Genomic DNA, 25501 nt, shown 5'->3' with positions numbered 1-25501 from the left:
CATGCTTCACATACCTTATGCATTTCTGCAACCTTGAATTTAGGCAATCCTGCAACAATATTTTGGGCTTGCATTGATTTAAGTCGCTATACATTAACATGACCAATGCGTTTATGCCAGATATCAATATCTGCAACTACACCGGTCCCATGTGCAAACATTGTTGCACTCAATTCAGGCATGTCTGCATCCAATGTAAACATTCTGCTCTTCTTCTTTCCTTTTGCTATCAAGCGACCTTTATTTTTCATATCCTCAACAAAGCATCCATGAGAATTAAATCTGACCTGCAAGCCCTGCTCAACCATTTGACCAACAGAAACCAGGTTCTTGGTGATATTCAAGACATGAAATACATCCGACATGTATTTCTTTTTCCCATCCTGCATAGACAAAGGAAATTTTCCAATCTGCACAATAGGATGTGTAGTATCATCACCAGTCTCCAGTCATGTGGTTTAATGAACCTGAGTCAACATACCACACATCGTTTCTTTCTTCTGCACTTGTCACAGAATTGGTCATGTGCTGCACCATAAACAAATGCTCATTTCTGTCATCACCCTGTCTACTAGAAGATGCATAATTCCCTTGTTGCAATTTTCCATTCATGATGTCATTCTGCTTTTTATAGTAGTCTTTAGCCATATGATCCATTTTACCACAGTAGTAGCATTCAACATTGTTGTTTGCATTTTGGCCTCTTTGCCATCCACCACGACCTCTTTGGCTTCCCCTGCCTCTAGAGTTACCAAGTCCTCCTCCATAGGACTGGTTTTCTTGAGTTTGCTGCATATTCTGATTTCTACCACGGCCTCCAGATCGGCCTCCTCTACCTCTGCCTCTACCTCTTCCAAGATTTGAGTAGAAGACAACTTCTTTTGAAGTTCCTCCTAAAGAAGATGCACCACCATTTCTCTACTCCTCAGAAATTAGAAGAGCAATCAACTCCTCAAAATCAGGAAATCTTTCAACGGACGGAAACCGATGTTTGGAACTGTGCATAATCCTTTCCTAGACCATTCAAGGTCACAGAAACTAAATCATCATCTTCCACTGGCGACCCAATGGAAGCAAGTGCATTTGCAATCTTCTTCACCTTCATGTGGTAGTCATTGATGCTCATACTTTCTCTTTGCACATTGTGTAACTCTTGCTTGAGCTGCATTTTCCTGGCTTGCGTATTTGTGCTATACATTTTTGACAAAGTATCCCATGCCTCCTTTGGCGTACTTGCATCCTGAATATGCACAATCATAGAGTCTGAAATGCTAATAGATAGCCAGTACATAACTTTCTTGGCTCTCTCATGCCATCCTTTAAATGCGTGCATTTGCTGTTGATTGGAAACATCAGGAAGAACTGGTTCTTCTTCATTTCCTGCAACAAATTTCCAATATCCTTTTCCCATAAGGAAATTCGTCATTCTAAACTTCCATGCTTGGAAGCTGTTCTTGTCAAGCTTTTCAGTGACAATCTGTACAGAACACTGCAAAAAATTCTGTCACTGCAAAAAACACAGCTTCAGCCTCACAAGGGCAGATCTGCAAAACTGACGAAAGTGGTATTTGGCCACACAGTCACTTTCTAATGACGATTTTGCATCAACAGGCAACAAGGATGATTCTGTAACTCCCAATATCTCTGCGCACAAGCATACGATGCAATTTCTATGGTAACTTTTCACCGACCTGTAGAACGATGGTCGCACAGCAAAAAACATGGCCATTTCCTTAGTGCGTGTGGAAAACTTTCGCCTCCAAAACAAGCCCCAAAATGGCCTCAAATCAAAAAAACAGGGCAACTGAGGGCTAAAGCCCTTTTCCTGCAGCATATACTGCCCTCTTGCTGCACTACGAAGGGCATCTCAATCTGAGACAATGCACTCTTGCACTTCCGACTGTGCTACCTGCAGAGACTTGCTCCCAAACTCGAAAAATGAAAGCAATACTGGTCCTCTTACTAGAACACCGTGAACTTGGTTTTCTTTCTTGAGCTCCTTACCATGAACTAGGCTCTGATACCATGTCAAGATTGTGGGAGAGAAGAAAGGAGTCTCACTTGTAGCTTTCTCACTTGCACAATGGGGGAATACACACAAAGGTGGAGGCTGAAAACAGTTTTCCTCTTCTTAGTTGTGTAAGCCAAAAAAAAACTTTAGTACAAAGAAATAGAAGAACCCTGTATATGGGTCTTAAACCAAACTCAACTAACTAAGGTGACATACTAACTGAGCCACAAACTAGAGTAGATAAGGATAGCTGTCATCTAGCTATTATTCATGGGCGATATACCAACTGCATCTGCAGCTAACAAGTTGGTGACATAAATGCACAATGGTCACCCTGGCATATCACGAGTGGAGCTCGATATCTCAACAGTGTCTCCTTCACTGCCTCTTGGATGAGCGTAGTCAAAATGCTTCCATAGCCAATGAATGAGGCCTTGGACGAGGCCTTCTTTCTTTCTGTGGCCTTGGAAGCTAGGGACTCCCCACCTGTTGGTGTACTTCCTAAAGCTAGTGCTTTAGCCACCAGGTCAATGGTTTTGTGTACATATCCGTTCCAATCGACTTCATGCAAGATGTGAGCTGCTACATTCTCTAGCACAGGCACGCTGATTCGATGCATTGAGGAGTTGTATCGCTGGCTGGAGAAGAGCACGTGCACTAGCTTCGCTTGTAGTCTGGCTTCCGCATCAGGAATGTCCTGGATGTTGATGCCGTCATTAGTTAGCACATCCTCCCTTTTCATTTTCAGCATGGCATACACATCCCTCTTCTGCTTTTTCTCTATCCTCGGCTCCAATCCCAATGCCTTCTCCACCAAGGCTGGGTTTAAGTGAACCTGCACCTGTTTAGCATTTTCTCCCCTTCCCATCGTCACGGTGCCGCACTCATGGTCAGGGTTGTATGTCCTGAGAAACTCCACATACTTCATGTGGTCAGGCTCTTGCGCAAATTTCTCAAGGTACTTGGTGAGGTTGCACTACTTGATGACTCTCTTGGTCGCTTCCTCCTTGGCCACCACACCCTCTATGTTATGAATGGTTCGGAACTTGAGCTGGTTGTAGGCACGGCTTTCAAGGGTGATGCGGTATTACATTACTTCCTCTTCCGTGAACGAAAGTCGGTGGGCGCGGTCTTGCTGCGATATCTTTTGTTCCTGTCATGATCCCAAGTTTCCATTAGTGCTTTCAAAATAATAATTTGCTAGAAAATTCATAATTAAAAAGAAAGACTCTATATGTTTATTGAATGAAAGTATTAAAATCCAATCCAATGTAGAATCTTCCCTTCAGACTTTAACTTTTTACCCTTTATTTCAAAGTTCTCGTGTCATTTTTCCTACCTCGCTCATTGTTTACGTGTTTATGCGTTTTGCTTGATTTTCCTTGGTTTTAATTTGATTCACCTCACCCCCCTCCGTTTCCAGCTTGAGAAGAATCCTTCCGAGGACTGAAGGTTAGGGTAAGAAAGTCACCGGAAGCGACACGACTAGTAATATGCAACTCTTCCTCAGTCAATAGGCAATCGAGGTAAGGGTGTCCTTTGATGTGCTCTTCCATGGGTCAGCAAACCATGAAGAGTGGTTAACACTCTATATGAGGTTGGCGCGACGTAAGTAGGGTCGTACTCCGCTGTTTTGATTGCACGGCACTACTCAGCATTTGTCATGACTTGGCACCCTTCAACTGCCCATTGCAACCTAAGAGTGTACCAATGCCTCAAGGATGAGGATTCAGTATCAACAAGTTTTGATAATTTTGCAATTTCTTGGTTAATGATGGCAGAAGTGGTTCGGTGATCATATGACGTGATGAGGCACTGTTTGAAGGCTTGCTCTTTGGAGATCTCGCTATTGAGCAATTCAGCAGTGGAGTTAACTACTTTTGTGAACGCAAGTTCAAATGTCTCCCAAGAACAAGGCATTATACGAACTTCGGTTGCAAAGGGTTCGGGCAACAGGCCTAAGTCCAAGTGGTCATAGCTCAAAGCTAGTTCTATGAAAGTGGCATCTAGTCGTCTAATGCAATCAACCACGTCATCCCTCGTATCTTCGGCTAGATCTGAGGCCAGTGTCAAAAATGATTTTCGCTCATATGAGGGTTTAAGACGTGCTGATGGTTGGGGTTTGATAGCACTAGACCCTTTGACAATGAATAGTTGCGGTTGCGGGTGTTCTTGAGCTTGTGGTTGGACCTCCTAGATTAGGGCTAGGGAAGTAGCAGCTACATCCGATGGGCTGCTACCTTTAGAATGGATCATTGTAGTCGGATTGGCTCTAGCGGGTGATGGCTCATGTGATGATGTCTATCGTTTGGGCTGATAGGCTTGTTCGATTCTCTTGGGCATGGGAGTGGATGAGCTTAATGGATGTGGTTCTAGAAAGCACTGCAGCTTATGGTTTTGACGTTCTATGGGACTTGGGGTGATCAAGCTTGAGAGCGGCATACGAGTGGTGCCTTTGGCCGTGTGGGCTTTAGGGATCCATATCTAGGAGTTTTCCTCATAGTAGCCTTGTGCGTGCAAGAGGGCTTTAGGGACCCATCTTTGCTTGATCATGCGTTGATTTCTGTGACTATGCCTTGGTTTCCTAGGTTTAGAGTTTTGGGTCTTATGAGGATGTGTGCATCAACTCCTAGGCGGTGGTTGCGGCTATTTAGGCTTCCATTGGAACCTAGGCTGTTGGGCCTTAGCTTTTGCTGCTATGAGTAGCGGTTCTTGAGAATTGGTGGGTGGTGGCCGAGCACTACCCCCTCCTTAGATTTGGTTGCTAATACTTCTACTAGTGGCCTTGCGGACTGTGATGAGGTCATGCAGCCCTTGCTGAAAGCTGTAACAATGCGAATATTGCCTATGGCGAGGTGGATGCGCTACAACTCATAATCAACGTTGTAATGATTTTTCTTTTTGAAGGTTCGCTCTAGCAATGATTCCGTGCCTGCGTCTTTGGCATTTAACGGTGGTTTGCCAAGTTGGGTCCAATGGTCGTGAGTCAAGACATTGAAGTCTGCTCCCTCGTCGATCAAGGTATTGAAGACGCATGTTTGCTTTGGCAGTGACCATGATGTGCAGGTATGCGGGCTCTACGGCTTCCTCGTCCTCATCATCGATTTCAGTGATTGTGGCTACTCGTACTTTGACAGGCGGTTCCAACATTGGTGGCTCATGCAAAGGATATATGGGAGGGTAGTACTTCTTGACACGACTGTCATTGAAGAAGCCTATTCCCTCGCCGTCTAGAGTCTCGAGCTCGACGTTGCCCGTTTGGCTGATTGCACGAACTTTGAAAGGTCCAAGACCTCTAAACTTCATTTTTTGCTTATGCCCCTTAACTGAGTATAGGAGCACTAAGTCACCCTGTTCGAAGTCGCACTGCTTGACGTGCTTGTCAAACCAGCTCTTCGTCGTGCCTTCTCACATATGAGCACATGAGTGGCTAGAAGGCGAGTCTCTGAGAGGCGTTTGAGTTCAACTAGGCGTTGTGTCCATGCCTCCTTTCCTTTCCACCATTCCTGAAGTGCTATTTTCAGGCTAGGCACAAAGAATTCTACGGGGAGAATTGCTTCGGATTCGTAGGTCAATCTAAAGGGGGTTTGGCGCCGACAACCATTTTATAAGCTGTGTGGTAAGCCCACAAGGCTGCCATCAGCTTGTTATCCCAGTCGTTGCGCGAGGTCAGAGACTACCTTGGTCAGGATGTTGACAAGAATCTTATTCGTGGATTCTGCCTGGCCATTTGCTTGAGGGTAGTATGGAGAGGATTTCTGATGGATAATTAGGAAGATGGATAGGAGATACACTATTATTTCATTGATGAAGTGTATGCCCCTAGTCACTGACTAGCCGAATCGTGAGATTACTTGCTCCCACAAGAACTTAGTAGTCATTCAAGCATCGTTCTTTCGTGTTGCTCTCACCTCTGCCCATTCCGTTAGGTAGTCTGTGGCCACAATGATGTATTTGGCGTGCGAATACTATGCAGCGGGACTGATGGGTTCTATGAAGTCGATTCCCCATTTTTCGAAGGGTTATCGTGCAATGATTGGGGTCAACTCCATTTGATCCTTGCGAATCGAGACCTTTGTCCGCCGACACTCGTCACAATGCTTAACAAATCGTGCTGCATCATGAAATAGCATTGGCCACCATAGTTGAGACTGCAGCACCTTGCGGGCTGTTGTGTCTCCGCTAATGTGCCCACCAAACTTGCCCTAGGCAATACAGTTGGCCTACTATCAACTGGTAGGGTTGGATCTTAAGAATGAGTCACCTAAGTTTTGCATTCTCTATCGGTCGCTCAGGTAGTCCGTGCTCAAGCACTTCGACTATGTCATCTGCCCAATATGGCATTAGATCGGCCTTGAATAAATCTCTCTCGCTGGAAAGGTTAAAGAGATGGGCGTTTGGCAATTCATCAGCAATGCCTTCTATAGCGGCTTCTCCTGTGGGGATGCATGACATATGGTCAGCCATGTAGTGTTGTTTTCCCTTCCGTACAACCACGGAGAAGTCAAACTCCAAAAGCACAAGGAGCCACTGAGCTATGTGTCCTGTAGCGCAAGGTTTATTCACTAGATATAGCAAGGCTTGATGGTCCACAAAAAATGTAAAGGGTGTAGCCAATAGATAATGCCGGAACTTCTTCATAGCAAACACCATGGCCAAGCCCTCTCTTTTGGTCGTCGAGTAGTTCATTTTCGTCTCAGTGAGTTATCTGCTAGCAAAGCTCACTGGATAGTCTAGGTTGTGTTCGCCAAGTTGGCACAACACTGCCCCCACAACAAATTTAGAAGCATCGATATGCACGTGGAAGGTAATGGTCCAATTTGGGGCTCGTAGAATTGGTGTTGTGGTTAGAGCCTTCTTCAACTCTTCATATGCTCGTTGGCATGCTTCAATCCATTCAAAGACAATCAGCAGCTTGTATAAAGGTTTGGCCATCAATGCGTTATTCAGTATAAACCGCCAATAGTATTCCGTATGGCCTAAGAAGCATTGGACTCTCTTATAGTTGCTTGGGGGTGGAAGGTCAACAATAACCCTGACTTTCGAGAAGTCAGTGGCAATGCCATTCTTTGACACCACGTGCCCTAGGATGCATCCATGCTTCACCTAAAACTGGCATTTTAAGGGGTTCAAGGAGAGACGATATAGGCAACACCGCTCAAAGACTGCTTGGAGTTTGTCTAAGTGTTCCATCCAGGTTGAGTGAACGCAAAGGTCATCGACAAAGACTTCCAACTCTTTGCAAAGCATGTCTTTAAATATGGTGCACATGAGGCATTGGAAAGTGGCAGGGGCATTAGTCAACCCGAAAGGCATGACTATGTGAGCAAAGACGCCCCATTCAGTGGCGAAGTCGGCAGGATGCACTTGCACCTAATTGTATTCTGAGAAGCCATCTAGAAAACTGTAGGCCTCCTTGCCCGCCACTCTTTCAAGCATGTGCTCGGTGCATGACAATGTGTAATTGTCCCTCTTAGTAGTAGCGTTCACCTTCTTGTAATTGGCGCACACTCTAATTTTTCCATTTTTATTCATCACGATGACTATGGGTGATACCCAGTCCATGTGCTCAATTTCGTAAATGAATCCCGCTCTCATCAGCTTATCAATCTCTTCCTTAACAGCATGAGCGTGTTTTGGATTCATAGGATACAGTCGCTGCTTCACCGGTGTTGCGTCTGGTGTCATGGGTATATTATGAGTCACTATACTCGGATCTACCCCTTTGAGCTCTTCCAAGGACCAAGAGAATACGTCTACGTACTCTCGCAAGAGAGTGACAAAACTCATCTCTTCTTCCTCAGTCAAGTCATTGGCAATGAAGGCTGGTCGGGTTGCCTCCCCTTCCTGGGCTAGGTTCACCTCCTTGACCTTGGCTAGTCCCTTGATTGGTTCGCTCATTTACCCTTGTCGTTTGGCACCCAACAGGATCACTACCCTATCTCCTTTCTTGAATTTCATAAATCTTTTAGGGAGGTCCCACGGTTTTCATTGTTCGTCTGTTCGTGTGTCCCTGGATTATTTTGCCCTTTCCTGCTTCAATCGTCTGCACCTCAGATGGACGGGTAGGTCCCACTTAGTGCGTCGGGTCTTGGGCGGCCTAGGTATTTCTGGGTCGCTATCCGAACTTACCTCCAACTTAGAGTCGAACTCATTCATCTTCGCTAGAATAGGTGGTCTCCCCTGGTGGTCACAGTGCAGATGGTGATTCTGTCCTAAGCATTGGTGTTGTTCCCAATTGGGCTAGGCCTGCTTGCTCAAAGTTTATGGGTCCTACGTGTTCTAACCAGGCGCGATCACAATCCATGTGCATGACCCCTTGCTCTATCTTGAAGACACTCTTTTTCTGTGGCTTGGAGTCTACCCGTATTTGTTCTATTTCATGTCCCTCAGTGTCATATTCTACGGTATCTATCTCACCCTCACCTTGGTCACTGAAGGATTAGCAGTCTTTGTACTCATCATTAGAGTCCTCTACGTCAGACCACTCGTCATCTCCTAGGGCTTGGTATATCTCTTGTCGTTGATCAGGAACTAGGGCCCAGTTGTACATGAGGTTTAAGTCATGCACCCTGGTCCATTGCCACTTGGATTCATCTAAGAGGTCCTGGAGTGGTTTGAAGTTTGTTGTTGGATTGTCAGCTAGCTTTTCCATTAAGTATTCTAGAATCTCCTAGAGTTCTCTTTTGTTGTTTGGCACTTGGAAGGCGATGGCGGGCTTAGGTCTCCCACGAAGGGTTCCTACCATCATGCAAACTGGTACGGAGGGCGTGCCGTTAGACGCCTATCATCTTGATGGCTTGCTCATATGCCTCCTGATCCGAGAATGGCAGGTCGGCTATAGCAAGGACATGCATCCAATCTCGCTCATCCTCTGGGCTTGGGATATACTTGGTCAAAGGCCCATAAGACTTCTTAACTTGAGTGTTACCTTTGAGCATCGTGGAGATGGCATCGAAGTCGACTGGCGAGGTCTTCCAAGTGTCCATCTCTACTCTCACAGCTTCTGTTCTGTTGCCTAGGAAGATCAAGCCGTTACCCCAATCTTCGATAACTCTGGCATTGCACATCACGGGTCGGCCTAATAGGATATCGTAGTCCACTCCCTTCATGACTATAAAGTCGATAGAGAACTAGACACCTGTGATTTTCACTGGCCAGTTTTTAAGTACCCCAAATGGCTTCACTCTCATGCAGTTTGCTAATGTGACATTAAACCAAGCAGTCTCGATAGGTGGGTTTCCCCAAGTCTGAAGTACTGCGTGGCTCAACACACTAACCCCAACGCTCGTGTCTACAATCCCCTTTCTCATCGTGTCGCCTAGGGCTAGGACTGGTAATACTGCATGCATCTCGATGCCTTCCCAGAAAGCATTAACGTGCAAGGATTTTGGCATAGAGTGCAGCGTTAGACTCGGTATTTGTGTTTCTGCATCATGGTCGTGCATATCAACAGCTTGTTCTCCCCTCCACCCACTACTTCAGGTCTTGCCAGAGGGTGGGATGCTACTTAAGCAGGTCTCCCAGGCTCAACGTCACAGGGGTGGTCAATAACGTGGTAAGGAGGTCGTTGGCTACTCGTCTCTCTCCTAAACCAGATTGTCCTGGCCAACGGCCGTGACTGATTTGTGGTCCTGTAGCATCAAGGCTTGGCCTAAGCGGTGCTTCTTATAGTGCGGTCGCATCTCCTAACTTTGGTCGAGGGGGTGAGACTGGCGTGCTTATGCTGGGGAAATCATCGATCACGTCCTCTAGGATGGGCTCAGCGTCCCTTAAGTGCTCTTGGGCCTCTTTCACCCAGTCCTTTACTTTCTCTATGGCCTCTAGATGGCGCTTCGGATGCGAGTATTCCCCTACCTTGGCACTTCCCTTTTCGGCCGTCTTAGGGGCTGAAGTTTCTGCCTCTGTGTCCGTGACCTTCTTTCCAACAGGCAGAGTTGTAGCACTCTCAATTTTCAGTGCAATCTTAGCTTTCGACCTCTTCTTTCTCTGCCTGCAGCTCTTCTTCCCTATCGAGGCTGCATCGAGGTTGCTAGGTCCTGGCAGTGATATGCCGGCCTGCTTCGTCTGGGCACGGGTCATGATCTGTAATGGAATAGGTGTGGCCTCCCCATCGAGGTTCTCGACGGATGAAAGCCACCAGTGCCCTGGAATCATCTGCTGTTTACTAGAGTAAACAGCCAGTCTGCATAGGTTTGTACTGAATATCTCAAAATTTGTGAGGAATTTGAAAAAACTTTCTTTTGCAAAGTTGTAGACCACGTCGAAACAATCAGGAATCATGGCAGCTTCTTCAAAAACCATTTATGTAGCAAGATATAGCTTCTGCAAAAAAAAAAACTGGGCTACAGACAGTGTCTCCTTTGATGACTTTTCTCAGATATGATGTCTTGATGTCAAATGGCCATTGCCAAGCCTTCAGGCTTTAGGCGTTCAAGCTCTGATACCATGTTGGAAGAGAGGGAGAGAGACAGAGTGGAGCAGAAGATGAGCCTCAGCTCATTTTTCTTCTTCTTTCGTTATTCTTTTAGCATACTAACTGAAAGAGGCTTACACACATAGGTATGACTAACCAAGACTAACTGTGGTTAAGTCACTAACTACACCGACTTATTGAATGTCACACACGTGTACAACTGTATCTAGCTAATGTCGGTTACACACATAAAGATAGACTGATTGAAGAGTAACGAGAGCTTGATATTCTAACAGCTATGTGTGGGCCAAACATTGTTAGGGTCTATGTGATCGGATGGTAGAAGGGTAAACTTTGTGGATCTAGCCTTTGGGTTAGATAGAGTACTTAAGCTGGAAGCAACTTGAGGCACACTACATCAACTTGTGGGCTATGGAAATTATCAAGGATCTCAATGGTAAAGAGAATATTCCATGCCTGACTAGAAAAGGTTTATAATATGGTCAGGACTAGGCTACCTTCTTAGGCTATAAAAGGAAGACCCCTCCAAAGCCATAATTTCAAAGCCATAATTGATCTATCTTTCGCCCAATCAACGTTCTTCTAGGTAGAATTAAGCTCTTTGTCCATAAGTTGTTTGGATTGCCATCTAACCTTCACAATGGAAGTGCATGGGTGGATAGAGCCATCTTTGTATTTATTGGTTTGGAATTAAAGAAGTTCTTATTCTTCTCATATTTGTTGTGTATTCTCTACTCGTGCAAATTTTATTCGTTGCGCTAGGTGATTTTTACATGGTGCTTCATTTGTGTCTTATGGTTTGTGTCCCTTTTGCATTTTAGGGTTTCCACATCTGTGAATTAGGATTTGCACATTCTTTTGGGCATCCTATCCACTTTGTGGGATCTAGGCTAGTCAATCCTTGAAGTATATTTGACCTTAATCTAATTAGACCTAGTGTATGCTTTGTTAATTACATATTCATGTATGTAACCCATACAACAGTTGTAGATGTGACAAATACAACTGCAGGTGATATATACAATGTACATGGGAGTGGGCCCCCAAGTCTCATAAAATACTACATCCATGGTAATGTCATGTCCATGAAGTGCTAAAATAATGCAAGTCTACAAAAATAGTACATTGAAGCGCTCCAAAAAAAATATCCATAAGAAATAATTCTATCATTGGTGCTTTTACTTTGCCTTCTCAAGATACCAACAACATTATTCCCCCTAGATGAGTGCCAATCCCATGGCATTCATAACAGAGGCAGATGTGGAATGCTAGGAATAGTCAATGGAAAAGGAGTCCTAATGGAGAGAAATGAATGCTACTGGTGAAGGACTATGGTTGATAAGGGTAATGTGCTTGGTTGATGGAGAATGGTATTGAAGTAGATGATGCTCTTGCTGATGCTATAGATGTTGTCCAAAAAGAAGTGTCTCAATGATGGGAAGATGATAGCCACATGAAGGATCACTAATGACACTATTGGAGAAGGGATCATGGAGTGGTAAGAATGTAGAGGTCACCAATGTTGATGGGTCTTTAGATGGTGTTTTGCAAAAAAATATTGCAATTTAACTTGTGCTCTCCTTAAGGGTGTGTCTAATTGACTTGTGCAATGATTTGTACACATGCAAGTGCAATTAGGAAAAGGGTTGAACTCTAAGTAAGTTTAAAGTGTTGTCCCACACTTAAGAACCCAATTGGTGAAGAGTCATTGTGTGGTACAAAGATCAAGGGACACTAGGTCTAGGGTTGAAAGCTTTGTATACGTATTTCAGTATTGTGTCCTTGCATGATTAGTACTTGCCGTCATATCGATCCTTCTATCCATTCTGTTAGTGTTTCCCAAATTGTGGGGCTTTGATTTAGAGTTGTTCAAGTGATAGAGAGATAGGTGTTGATGCCAATGTAGTGAGTAGGCTAGTATCCAATTCTTCTTGCTTACCACTTCTAATGTTCTATCTCCACTACCCAAAACCCGACTAGTGCATAGGCTGCATTGCCATTTGGCTCTTGGTCAGGAAATTTTGACATTTGATTTCCATTTTATCCAATTTGTGCGGTAGGATAAAGGTATGCTCATGCTTGAGAGATCATGCAATTCATTTTCCACTATGGGTTCTATATCTTGGAGATGCACATGTGCTTCTCTCACCCAAGTTCTAACCTTTTCTTCTATTTCCAATTATTGTTTTGGGTTAGGTACTCTTGAACCTTCGCACTCACCTTTTCCTTCGTCTTCAAAGCAGATGTTTCTACCTCTGCATTAGGGACTTGTTTTCCCTTTAATGTTGTGGTGTTTTAAAAAAAAAAGAAAAATTTCACTTCAACTCTTTTTTTCTCTTATTTTTGTTCTTTTTCCCTATCGATGATGTGTCTAGGTTGCTAGGTCTTGGAACTAAGATGCAAGTCTATTTAACTTGGGCTCTAGTCATCATATTTAGGGGTATTGGGGTGGCATCATTGTCTAATGCTTCCACACAAAATTTTGAGTGGAACCAGAGGCATGATTACCAAGCTAGTGGAGGGTTTCCATCTAGGACAATTGGTGTACAGATGTGTGATGTTGCACTTTAGAATAAATTCACCTTATCTTTGTTAGCTTGTTGTTTTTTGGGACATCTCCATGAAATATGATTTGGGATACATGGTATTTGAAGGGTATACATATTTTACTTAAGTGGGCATAGGTGTATGATGCATACCAATGGTCAAAAGTGACAAACAAGGCAATTATAGGGTCAAATAGGTTGTTGTGTCACAATTTGGATAGTCATAGAAAAGTAAAAGTTAGAATTAGATATTTTAATTCTGACATAGAACTCTTATGCTCATTGTGTAGAGGATGAAGAAAGCTTTGATTATAATCAAGAAGTTTGTCAATTGGAGTTATGGAGCAAAGTTATGCCCATTTTTCTAACAAATGGTCACTAAAAACAACTCTTGGACAGTTAAGTAGGGTACATTGTTTTAGTCTGGCACTACTCCTTATCCAATTGCAACTTGAGATTTCAGCAAATCTACCTTACCTACATATACTAAGCTTCATTTTGAGCCCATAAACACAAGGATTGAAGGGGTAGAACTCTTGTTATAGGCCATTTATTGACAAATAGTTTCCTCTTTTTGCACCCATTCCAATGGCCATGAATAAAAAGAAAGAGCAAATATTGGAGAGCATAAATAAAGATTTAGTTGAGTATCCAATAGAGATAAAATCATCCATTAGAGCCACAAATCATGGACAAAATGATGGGAATGATGGCAACGTATATGAGGAATCACAATGGCCAAGAGACTCTATTGACGAGATATGCCTTAAGTGAATGAATCACATGATTCAAATGAAGTTCAACAACTCTCTCATAGGATTGAATGCATGAATGAGGGTATCTTTCAATTGAGCCAAACAATTGATGATAAGTTTGGACAAATCTTCAATCACTTTGAGAAGTTTGGGTAGCATAATCAATTATTGGACACTAAGTTTGATTAGATGATCTCCATTCTCAGCAACTTGGGGAATAAGTGGCAAAGCACTTCACCTTTCAATGATAATGGGACATCAATTCCACATGACAATGTAAAGTCAAGGGTAGCCCATTAGTTTATACACTCAAACTACGAGCAAGGTGGTCCATCAAGAGTTAAGGAAACATTTTAGTCTCCTTTTAACTCTTGGAATATGGAAAGACCAAACTTTGAATCTTCAAAGGACAGCCTGAAAAAGCTCAGCATGCTGGAAAAGAAGAAGACATTCATGGGTGTGACTTATTCTATAAGTAATTTTATCCACAAAACTCACAAATACCTAATGCTAAGTTGAATAAGTATATTTTTGGATTAGATCCAAACCTTTCAAGAGAGGTGGGTGCAACAAAGCATGCGAATGTACATGTAGCCATGTAGTATGTTGAATGCTCCAACCAAAAATATAGAAAAGAACTGAGCTCTTTTCAGCCCAAGATAGGAGCCACTTATCACATCAAATTAGCCAACAAGATTTGGATAGCAATTTAGCTAGCAAAGAGAGGCTTATAGACATGAGAATAGGGCTTCAAACACTTTCAACAAGATTCTTGCATGTTCAAATTCACAGAGGCAGATAGATGTCAGACAGAGTGAAGCAGCATGCTTCCTCTCACACACTACATTATTCATTCAACACTGTATAGTGAAAGTACAACCTAAGGTCATAAGACCATTCACACCAGTAGTGGCATCGACTTATTTAATGTACCTAACTACTATGGCTAGACTAGCTGTGTCCAGCTCATGTCGGTCAACACACATAAATGAGCTTGATATTCTAACACTCCCCCTCAAGCTCAAGACAGCATGTGAACTCCAAGCAGCTGTCTAAAACCACAGAACTTATCTTTACCCAAGGACTTGGTAAAGATATCCGCCACCTGTTCATCTGTCTTTACATGCATAAGATCAACGCGTCCTGTGAGAACCATCTCTCTGATGAAATGATAGTGTACCTCTATGTGTTTCGTCCTGGCATGATAAACTAGATTCATAGCCAGGTGTACACTACTCAGATTATCACATAGTAGCTTCACTGGAGCATCTACCTGTATGTCCAAATCAGCCAAAAGCTTGAGCAGCCATGAAATCTCACATGCTGCCAATGTAGCACCCCTGTACTCTGCCTCAGTACTCGATAAAGCAACCGTAGGTTGCTTCTTGCTGCTCCAACTAATCATGCCGCTACCAAATCCAAATGCATATCCACTTGTAGATCTGCGGTCATATGAGCAACCTGCCCAATCCGCATCTGTGTATCCAATCAATGTCAAGGGCTTATCTCTGACATAGAACATCCCATAGTCTACAATGGACTTAACATACCTCATGATGCGTCTAACTGTATCCAAGTGCGGCTTCCTTGGCTTCTGCATAAACTGGCTTATCAGCCCTACAGCATAGCTCAAGTCAGGCCTAGTGATGGTCAAGTAAATCAAGCTGCCAACCAACTGCCTGTACATAGTCACATCCTCTACTTCAGCCCCAGTGTTCATGTCCAGCTTGACATTCTGATCAAGAGGTGTATCCAACGGTTTGCATTCAGCCATGCCATACTTCTGAAGCATTTCCATGGCATAGTGCTTCTGCATCAGCCATAAACCATTTTCAACTGGTACAACCTCAATACCCAAGAAATACCTCAGATCTCCTAGATCTTTCATGTCAAATTTAGATTTCAGCATCTTCATTGCATGCTGAATTCCCATGTCATCATCTCCAGTAATTATCAAGTCATCAACATATATGGCCAGCACTACCAAGCCACTGTCAGTCTTCTTTGTAAAGAGGCTGTGATCAGCCCTGCCAACAGCAAAACCAAGACTCTGCAAGTAGCTGCTGATCCTAGCATGCCAGGCTCTCGGAGCCTGCTTCAGCCCATACAGTGCCTTTTTCAGCCTGCACACATAATGCTGAAAATCAGGGTGAACATACCATTCTGGCTGATCCAGGTAAACATCCTTTGCTAAGTCACCATTGAGGAAGGCATTTTTCACATCCATCTGCTGCATTTTCCAGCCTTTAGCTTATTCTTTGAACCGCTTGACCCTGTAGCTAAGCCAAGCTTCACTTCTTCATGAATCAATAATGCAACCAGCTCATTAAAGTCAGGCATTTCAGCCCGCACAGACACTGAAGTGTCAAAAGACTTGTATTCAGGACCCAATCCATTTAAGGTCACTGCAACCATATCTTCATCTTCAACCTGTGAACCAACAGATGCCAACTGATCTGCTATGGTCTTAAACTTCGTGAAATAATCATGTATGGATTTGCTCTTCCGGTCCATGTTGTTGAATTTCTGCTTCAACTGTATCTTCCTGGCACTTGTGGTTGTGCCATAGTATTTGACCAATACGTTCCATGCATCTGCTGGGCTCTTATAGTTCATGATCTGCATCACCATAGCATCCGAGATACATAATGACAGCCAATGTAAAACTCTGCGAGCTCTTTCCGTCCAAGCTCGATGCGCTCGTCTTTGATCAGCTGTAGGATTCCTTTCTGGAAGTTCAGGTTCAGCCTCAACACCTATCACTAAGTCCCAGTATCCTTTCCCAATTAGAAAGTTCTCCATTCGAAACTTCCAGATCGCATAATTATTGCTATCAAGCTTCTCCCCCACAATCTAGGTTATGTTGTCCGTTCTATCAGCATTTGCCATTTTATAGACACTGCCTGACTACCTGCAAGCCAATAAGACAACTTGTCCGACTTCAGCCCGGAACTGTTTATGACAGTTTTCTGCACTAAATTGCAGAAAAAAAACAGGGTATTTCAGCCTACTGGCACCCCAAAACAACCCACAAACAAGTGGTCTCAACTGTAGATATCACTGTCAATACATAAGCTATGTGTTTGCTTCAGCTTGAGCTTTGGTAAACTCACTGCCAGGGTAAATACATGCAGTCTGAAAACTGTAAACTGTAAATAATCAGCAGCACTTTCAAGTCCAAAACTGAGTGGTAATCATGTCACACATGTCCCAAAACCTCCCAGATAGCTGCTAGTACACTTGGCAGTCATGACATGAACATAGAGTCATAGAACAGTGCATAACCAGCACATACAAGTGTCAACAAATTCAGTTACAGGTTGCAGTCAACCAAAGTTCAGCATATCAAGTTCCAATAAGCCCCAAACTGTCTTCCAATCATGTCATACATTTACTTCGTAATGACAAGGTCAATACATGAGCATCTGGGTATACATAGGCAACCTGTTTTCACTGACCAAAGCATAAAACTTCATGAACCATTTGTACTTGACCAAGACAATATGTCTGCATTTACTTCAGCTCCAGACTTCAGTTTTCAATGATGCTCATTGCATGTTACATCCAACATGTATATGACAGCTCTCATAGGTGATAGAGCTCTAAAAATGACCTGAATTGCATCAGTAGTATCCAATGCTTGTCACTGATAGTATATGACAGTTTTCAGCAGTGAAACAGTTCTCGGATCTGAATATTTTAATGAGAAAATTCAGCTCAAGTACTTCACATAAAGTATATATGACTTCTTGACTTGTGTTGTCTGCAATGCAATCTTCCCAGCATATTAGGGAGCTTCAAATGCTCTTCAGGATCAAAACAATGATGTAAATCACTGTATTCAGCAGTGTACATTCAGTTTCAGACCTGTATACCTACATAACAGTCCATGCCTCATCACCCAAGCTTCCATTGACATGTCAGACCTTCAAGGTCACACCCCAGGGTCAGCATACACTTCATAGAGCATGTATAAGATGCTTAATGCCTCGTTTTGAAGCTGGAGGACCTGAATTTGGACCTGGCGCAACAACGCAGACTGGCAGGGGGGCAGCACAGCTCACGATCTTGTTAAACATGACAATGAAGCACTCCAAGGTGCTCAACACATCCCTCTCAAGGCTACAAACAAGCCTTTGATAATGCCTTTGATCATTGAGCATACAACCATACACTGCATACCTTCCATTGTTCAATGGCTTCAGCCTGTTTGAAGAAGAATAGTCCACATTTTCAGGTTCATGATGGGATGTTATTTGACAAATAGCAGGTGGCTTTCATCTAGAGGTCATATGAGCAGGTGACCATTTCTCTATGCATTTGAAACATAGTCCTTTCAGCTTGTTATTAGAGAAGGGCTTATTGCTAATGGTATTGGGAGACTGTTTAGCTCCACTTTTTGTCTCTCTTGAAATCCTCTTTTGGATCAACATTACACATGAGTTTCCTTGCTTGGAAGTAAATGTTGTAGGGTATGCAATGTTAGAATATCAAGCTCATGTTGGTCAACACACATAAATGAGCTTGATATTCTAACATTGCATACCCTACAACATTTACTTCCAAGCAAGGAAACAACTTCATGTGTAATGTTGATCCAAAAGAGGATTTCAAGAGAGCTAAAAGTGGAGCTAAACAGTCTCCCAATACCATTAGCAATAAGCCCTTCTCTAATAACAAGCTGAAAGGACTATGTTTCAAATGCATAGAGAAATGGTCACCTGCTCATATGACCTCTAGATGAAAGCCACCTGCTATTTGTCAAATAACATCCCATCATGAACCTGGATGTCAAACCCAGCTCCAGGATTTAAACTTGCCAGACTTTGATGGATGTGTTAGGGACGTCGCTCTTTGGATCATGTGCATTTGTATAGAAATATAGATGAGGCACGGCTACTCCATCTCAACACCCTCTCACACTCTCTCTTTGGTACTGGAGAGTTGTGAGGGATGACCTCATCACCACCACTAGAAAGCAGCTGAGGAAGTGGCCACCAAGTCCTTCCCACAATTTGCAGAAGAGGATTCCTTCCATGCCTTAGACTTCACCTTGGTCGAAGGATCTGAGTTAGAATTTGAGGCAAATGATGACTTGACGGAGGAGTCCACATCCTGCTATGTAAGTGATGGTGGAACTAGGAGATGAATCAAACCACATGCAAAAGCCTGAGGTATTGTCCCCCACTTGAGGATCCAATTTATGGAAGGGGGAGGTCATGTGCATGACTCAGGGAGACATGTCTATCACAATATCCATGAAGTGGGGAGGGGCTAGGGATTTAATGGTCCCTAGATACAGTGTTCATAGCACTCATACATTACACATGAGAAATTTTTATTTTTATGATACTAAGTTGCATCCCATTCTCTTGCAGGGGCAGAGCTGGGTGGAGATTTAAGTGACTTACTTAGAAAGGACTGGCTTAGCATGTAGCCTTTTAAGTTAACTCTCATGTTCAGAGATGTAGTCAACAAAAATGGGTGGTTAAACCTCATGAATCGACTATCACTCATGTCCTCTAGTAGCTTCATACAAAAGGTTAGAAATAGGATAGCTCTCTCATCATGAGTCTAGTCATAGCACGACTATCTATACCCGCATTTATATAAAAAAAGAGGGGTGGCAATCACTCTTCCTTTGTAGTGGGATTTTGTTTAAGAAGGATTCTTAGGAGACATAGATAGTTACAAGTGGTAATAAAATCCAAATTTGGACATGAAGAAAAATTATTTAGAAAGTGTGCAATAGATAGACGAATATCTTTTTCAGTGAAGATCATGCACTCCTCAGGGAGCTGCAGCATTAACATTGTAAATTTGTGGAAAATCGTACCCTCCATGCACCTCGGATCAAAATCTACTACGTATGTCATTCAGTAGGGTATGTAACTCAAATTATCCCTTTCATATAGCAATGTGTTGCAAAAATCAATCCATGCATCCATATTGTCATCCCATATGTTCCTTCTCCACTTCATCTATGATTCATTGCCCTTAACTACTCTAAGCTCATCCATCACTTTATCCTCCCAATATCTAGCTCATTTCCTTTACCACATCATTGGTTTCCTTGCCCTTTCTTCTAACCACCTTTTGCCCAACCTCATTGAAAGCTTGATCACCTTCTTCACCACCCTTGGTGACAGTATTCAATCAAGTAATCATGGGTAGGAGAAGATAAATTCGAATGGGTGCAATGGCTTTCATATTGCTCCATAGGGTTAGTTCTCATGCCTAGTTGACTAGCAAGCACTCTTCACATTGAGGGATAGGGACTTCAAGCTGCAGCACTAGCTAACACTTGGCACTAAGCTTTCTCTACAACAACACTACCAATTCCCTCCTTTTGTGCCTCATTTCCAAAATTCTCTTTGGGGCAGTGGGGTCTTCATCATGTGCTTCTTCTTGTGACTCTAGTTGTGGGGGTGGACTTGTCACATTAGGCTACTCTTCCTCATCATTCTCCTACTAAAAATTAGGCCCTTCTTTAAGAACTATCTCTATAGCCTCCTTAGTAGGGGGTTGTGCTTGCTACTCTCATTCCCCAGATCCGAGCATGTCAAGCTCTTACCTAGATAACCTTGCCTTGATTAGATGTTACCTTTTCTCTTCAATACTTAGGCTAGTGTTGGACTTGGGTGTCTCTTCATGGAGACCATATCTTAATGCTCTCCTTGTATTTCCTTTTGAGCCCATCAATTGTTTCTTCTCCTTCTGCTTGAGTGATATTCAGCATAGTGTTTAAGAAAGCTTCCTGTTGTGCTAGCATTCCGGTCTCTATTATTTTTGCTTTTCCTTCAGTCATCATGCGCTTGCTTTTTGATAGTGCTAAGTGCTATGCTAAATCCTTGATTCTAGCATCATTCCTTTTTACCCATTCTTCAGCTTTCTCTTTTATCTGTTTGAGACTTTAGTTTTGCTCTCGTGAGAGGATGGTTATCAGTTGCTCTTGCTATTTCCATATCGCATGTATCTTCTCTTTATCTTGGCCTCGGCAATCCACCCACCCCTTTAGGATGCCATGCTCTTGGAGTGCTTCATAGAGTGATTTTGTAGCTCCACCATCTTCTTTATAGCCTCTTTATCCCTTTGCATCTTTGTGGCCTACAGTTCTTATCTCAACTCATCCATCTATTGTTTCAACTCTTTGTTTTCTAACTTGCGGCATTTGTTTTCTTTGGAGTTAAAGGTACATTGTTGCTCTAATGCCATGCGGCCTTCCCTTTCTTTGTCATATAGGTCTTGCAGATTCTTCTCACTCTATCTTGCCTTCAAGGCCTCTTTTAGCACCATCACTTCCCTGGTGAATACCGTCGTTTGCCTTGTCTTTTGTAGCCAGAAGATTGCAAAAGCATCCTTTCTTACTTCTAGCTTGATAAGCACATCTTTTCTCTCCTCATGAATTCTCTCACATTGACTCTAGAGCTCTTTCACTAATTCATCATACTCCTCCATGTTGTGCACTACCGATGGTACCAAAGTGGTCGATACCTCAAGGTGTGGCACCTTAGGACCTTTCTGGGATTCTACTGCTAAGTTAGCTGCAATGGAGCTTTTGTGTAGAGATGTTGGTTGAGAGAGAGAAGAGATAGAGACACAGGATTTGTGATACTAAAGAGTGTACCTCAATAATGTTTTAGATAGATACATGTACTATGTACAACATGGCCCTTATCGATGGACACGGGCACTACCCATTATCCCACAACAACCTCCCCCCTAAGGGCAATGTTTGTGCCTTTGAGGTATCTCATAATACCTTTCACTTCTTTCGCAATGCTTCTTGCCAGGGTTTGTCATGTACTTGCTAACCACTCCCATTGCAAAGGCAATGCCAGGATGTATAGCAACCATAGCATACATCAAACTGCCAATGACTGAAGCATACAAAATCTTGGCCATTTCAGCCTTCTCATCATCAGATGTAGGGTTGTCCTCTACATTGAGTTTCACATATGGAGGCAATGGAACTCCGATTGCTTTTCCCTCCCTCCATATTGAAGCACTGCAAAATCTTGGATGCATACTCCTACTGAGATAGATAGAGTAACCCCTTCGATCTATCTCTGAGTATCCACACCCCAAGAATGTGATTGACATCACCAAGATCCTTCATGTCAAAGTTGCCATGAAGACTTTTCTTCAATGAATCCAAGGCATGAGTATCTTTGCTAGCAATCAGCATGTCATCAACATACAAAACCAAGATAATCTGCTGCCTTCTTGGTGTACAAGCAGTGATCAACTTAACTTCTTTGAAAGCCTTGAGACTGCATAAAAGTATCAAACTTATGATACCATTCCCTCGGTGCCTGTTTCAGCCTATAAAAGCTCCGTTTCAGTTTACAAACCATCGTCTCTTTGCCTTTAGCAAAACAAAACCTTCAGGCTACTGCATATATATGTCCTCATGCAGATCACCATATAAGAATGTAGTCTTTACATCCATTTGTATGAGCTCCATATCTTCAGCTGCAACCAAGCCCAAAATGGTTATTAGAGTAGTCATCTTGACTATGGGAGAGAAGAGCTCATCAAAGTCAATTCCATGTTCCTTCTTGTACCTCTTTGCAACTAATTGTGATTTGTACTTTGGCAAAGAACTAGCAGTGACCTTCATCTTGTAAACCCATGTGCATGGAAGGGTTTTCTGCCCTTTAGGCAACTGCACCAAGTCCCAAGTACCATTCTTATCAAGTGATTCCATTTTTGACAGCATGGCCTTGAACCACTTCTTACTGTCCAGTCTAGTCATTGCTTCCTTGAAGCATGAAAGCTCACCACAGTCAGTAACCATGACATAATTTGCAGCATACTATGCACCAGGAACAAACCTATTCGACTGCCTTGAAGGTCGGGTTGACCTACGTAGTGAAGGTTCTGCATTTGTTGGCTGTTGGGCCTGCAAATCTGCATTTACATGTTGTCTTGAAATACGGGCATGTAATTCTACATATATAGGTTGTTGTCTCGAAATATGAGCCTGCAATTCTGCATGTATAGGTTGTTGTCCTAAAATTCTAGCATGCTTTTCTAACAGTTCCAGTCTGTCATAGCTGCATGTTTTTAGACTAAAACTGTGGTGTATCATGGGCAACACCTTGGTGGTCATTTCCATCACCATTTCCTACATTTTTAGGAGTATTTATAGCAAGTGTATGCTGCTGTCCACCACTGGGCACAAATGGCTATCTAAAAGGTACATCCTCCTTGAAAACAACCCTCTTGACTTCCTTAGTCTTCTTGGGCTGCTTATGTATGCGATCTTCACAGAAGATGACGTTATTGCTGCGTACTATCTTTCTTTTCTCGGGATCCCAAAGTCTATACCCCATCTCACCCTCATCACTGTATCCTAGGAATATTCATTTACAGGACTTTGGTTCCAATTTGTTATGCTCTTCTTTTGGTATGTGCACAAAAGCCTCGCAATAGCCAAACACTCACAAATGAGAAAATGAAGGTGGCTTGCCTAACCACTCTTCCTAGGGGACTCTCATCCCCAAAGACCTATTCGATGACCTGTTAATTAGATGAACAACTGTCATATCAGCCTCTGCCCAAAATCCATGGGGTAATGTAGCATGAGACAACATCGTACAAACCTTATCCTGTATGGTCCGATTCATGCACATTGCAACTCCATTTTGGGGTGGATTATGAGGGGTAGTGAGCTCCCTCTTTATCCCCTTGCTATCAAAAAATGCTTGAAAGGATTTGGACACATACTCCCCACCGTTGTCAGAGCAAAGACACTTAAGTGTCTTATCAGTCAGGTCCTCAACCAATGCCAAGAATTTCTAAAACTTGTCAAGCACTTCGTCCTTGCTATGAATAGGGTAAACCCATACCTTTCGAGTAGCATCATTGACAAATGTGACAAAGTATTTGTTTCCTCCTAGAGATAACCATGGCATATGACATACATCAAAATGTACTAAATCTAGAGGTAAAGATTTCAGTGAAAGAGTCCTTTTATGAGATGTCTACGCATACTTACCATAAACACAATGATCATAGTGCTCAAAATCAACATAACGAAGACAAGGAAAGTAACCCAAATGAGAAAGTACTTTCATTCCTGTTTGACTCATGGCCATGCCACAAGGAAACACTTAGTTGCTCAGTCACGACAATAACATGGTCACACACACTAGATACATGGAGAGGATACAAAGTATTGCTCTTTGAGCCTTTGGCAGTAACCCTAGATCCTCTCTAGATCTTCTATTTTCCATCACCAAAGGTGGTATGAAATCCATCATCATCTAGCTGTCCAGTACTAATCAAGCTCTTCTTGAGTTGATGTACATGCCTTACATTTTGAAGAGTGAAGACAGATCCATGCTGAAACTGCAGTTGCACGTTGCCAATGCCTACAATGTCACATGCATATTTGTCCCCAAGATGGACAAGACCATGTCGACCTCCTGAATAGTCTATAAACCACTCACGGTGAGAGGTGACATGAAAAGAGGCACCTGAATCCAAAATCCAAGTGTGCATGTCATCATCCGTATCGACTATCAAAGCATGTGCATTGAAACATGAAGAGACAAAGAGTACATCATTCCCACTATCGCTCTCATGGTGGCTGACTACATTCACCTCTTTGACCACCATGGGAAGGCTTAAAAGCAAGCATCTTTTGGAGTGAGGATCCATAAGAAACATTACTAAGCTATCCTTCCTAAATCCTTGAAAATATTGATCCATATTTTTCAAAATAAATTATGCATGATTAAACTTTACGTCCTCAAGGATCTTGACAAAGACAATAAAACGCTCCTTAGATAGGCATGTTGGTGCAGACTTGCCAAACATAAAGTGATATTGTAAAAATTAGCATAACTACATCTAGATAGAAAATGGGATACTAGCCACTGATACACCAAAACTGGTAATGACTTTGTTGGCCACCAAGGGGGGTGGAAGTTTGAAGAAGAGTAATAATCTCCTCACCTAATTAATAGATGGTTGTCATTGCCCTCATGGGCAAAAACCATCAAGACCCATGGAACACTTATTGCTTCAAGTGTTTCAAGCCAAGAGCCATGGCTATCTCTCACATAGCCATGCACACTCTCCCACACACTAATGTAGTGAGCTTACCTTCAAATTCGATCGAGTACCTCCTCCCATGAATCCGCCAATGGCTCCACGATTCAAGATGCAACCTCATGCAAGCTTCATCTCCAAGCTCCGAGCTTCAATCTCCATAGCCATGTGCACAAGAAGGGGAAAGGGAAGAAGAAGATGATGATGAAGAGAGGAGAAGAAGAGCTTCTCCACGGTCCCTCACACACACACTCTCCCTCTCTCACACTCCCTCTCTCCCTCTCATGCACAAGAAGGAAGTAAGAGCAAGAAGCAAGAAGAGAGCAAGTTTGGTCATACATAAGAATGAGATTCTTTTTTCATTTCTTGAGTACATACATGCCCTTATACCTTCCTTGGGGGGCAGGCATCCCCTTTTTGGTCCAATCTTTGTCCATTCCTCTCTCTCTCTCTCTCTCTACCTTTTTTTCTCCTTCCTATTAGCATAGACCTTAACCCGCGCCTCTCATTCTTTACAATGTTCATGGGAGAGAGCCTAACACTCTTTTATAAAATGAATTTCAATGTGCTCGACACTTTTCTTGCCAGCATATCATGGTGCACTTACTATTGTGTGCTTTTCCTTTTACATTCAAGGTTTTTTTCTACACTTCATGTCTTTAGATTTTTCTAGGTGGGTGTGCCTTTCTGA

This window comes from Lygodium microphyllum, chromosome 10 (genome assembly GCF_053477565.2).
Source record: "Lygodium microphyllum isolate KBCC chromosome 10, Lygodium_microphyllum_v1.1.10, whole genome shotgun sequence".
Classification (NCBI taxonomy): domain Eukaryota; kingdom Viridiplantae; phylum Streptophyta; class Polypodiopsida; order Schizaeales; family Lygodiaceae; genus Lygodium; species Lygodium microphyllum.
This window is presented reverse-complemented; position numbering follows the sequence as displayed.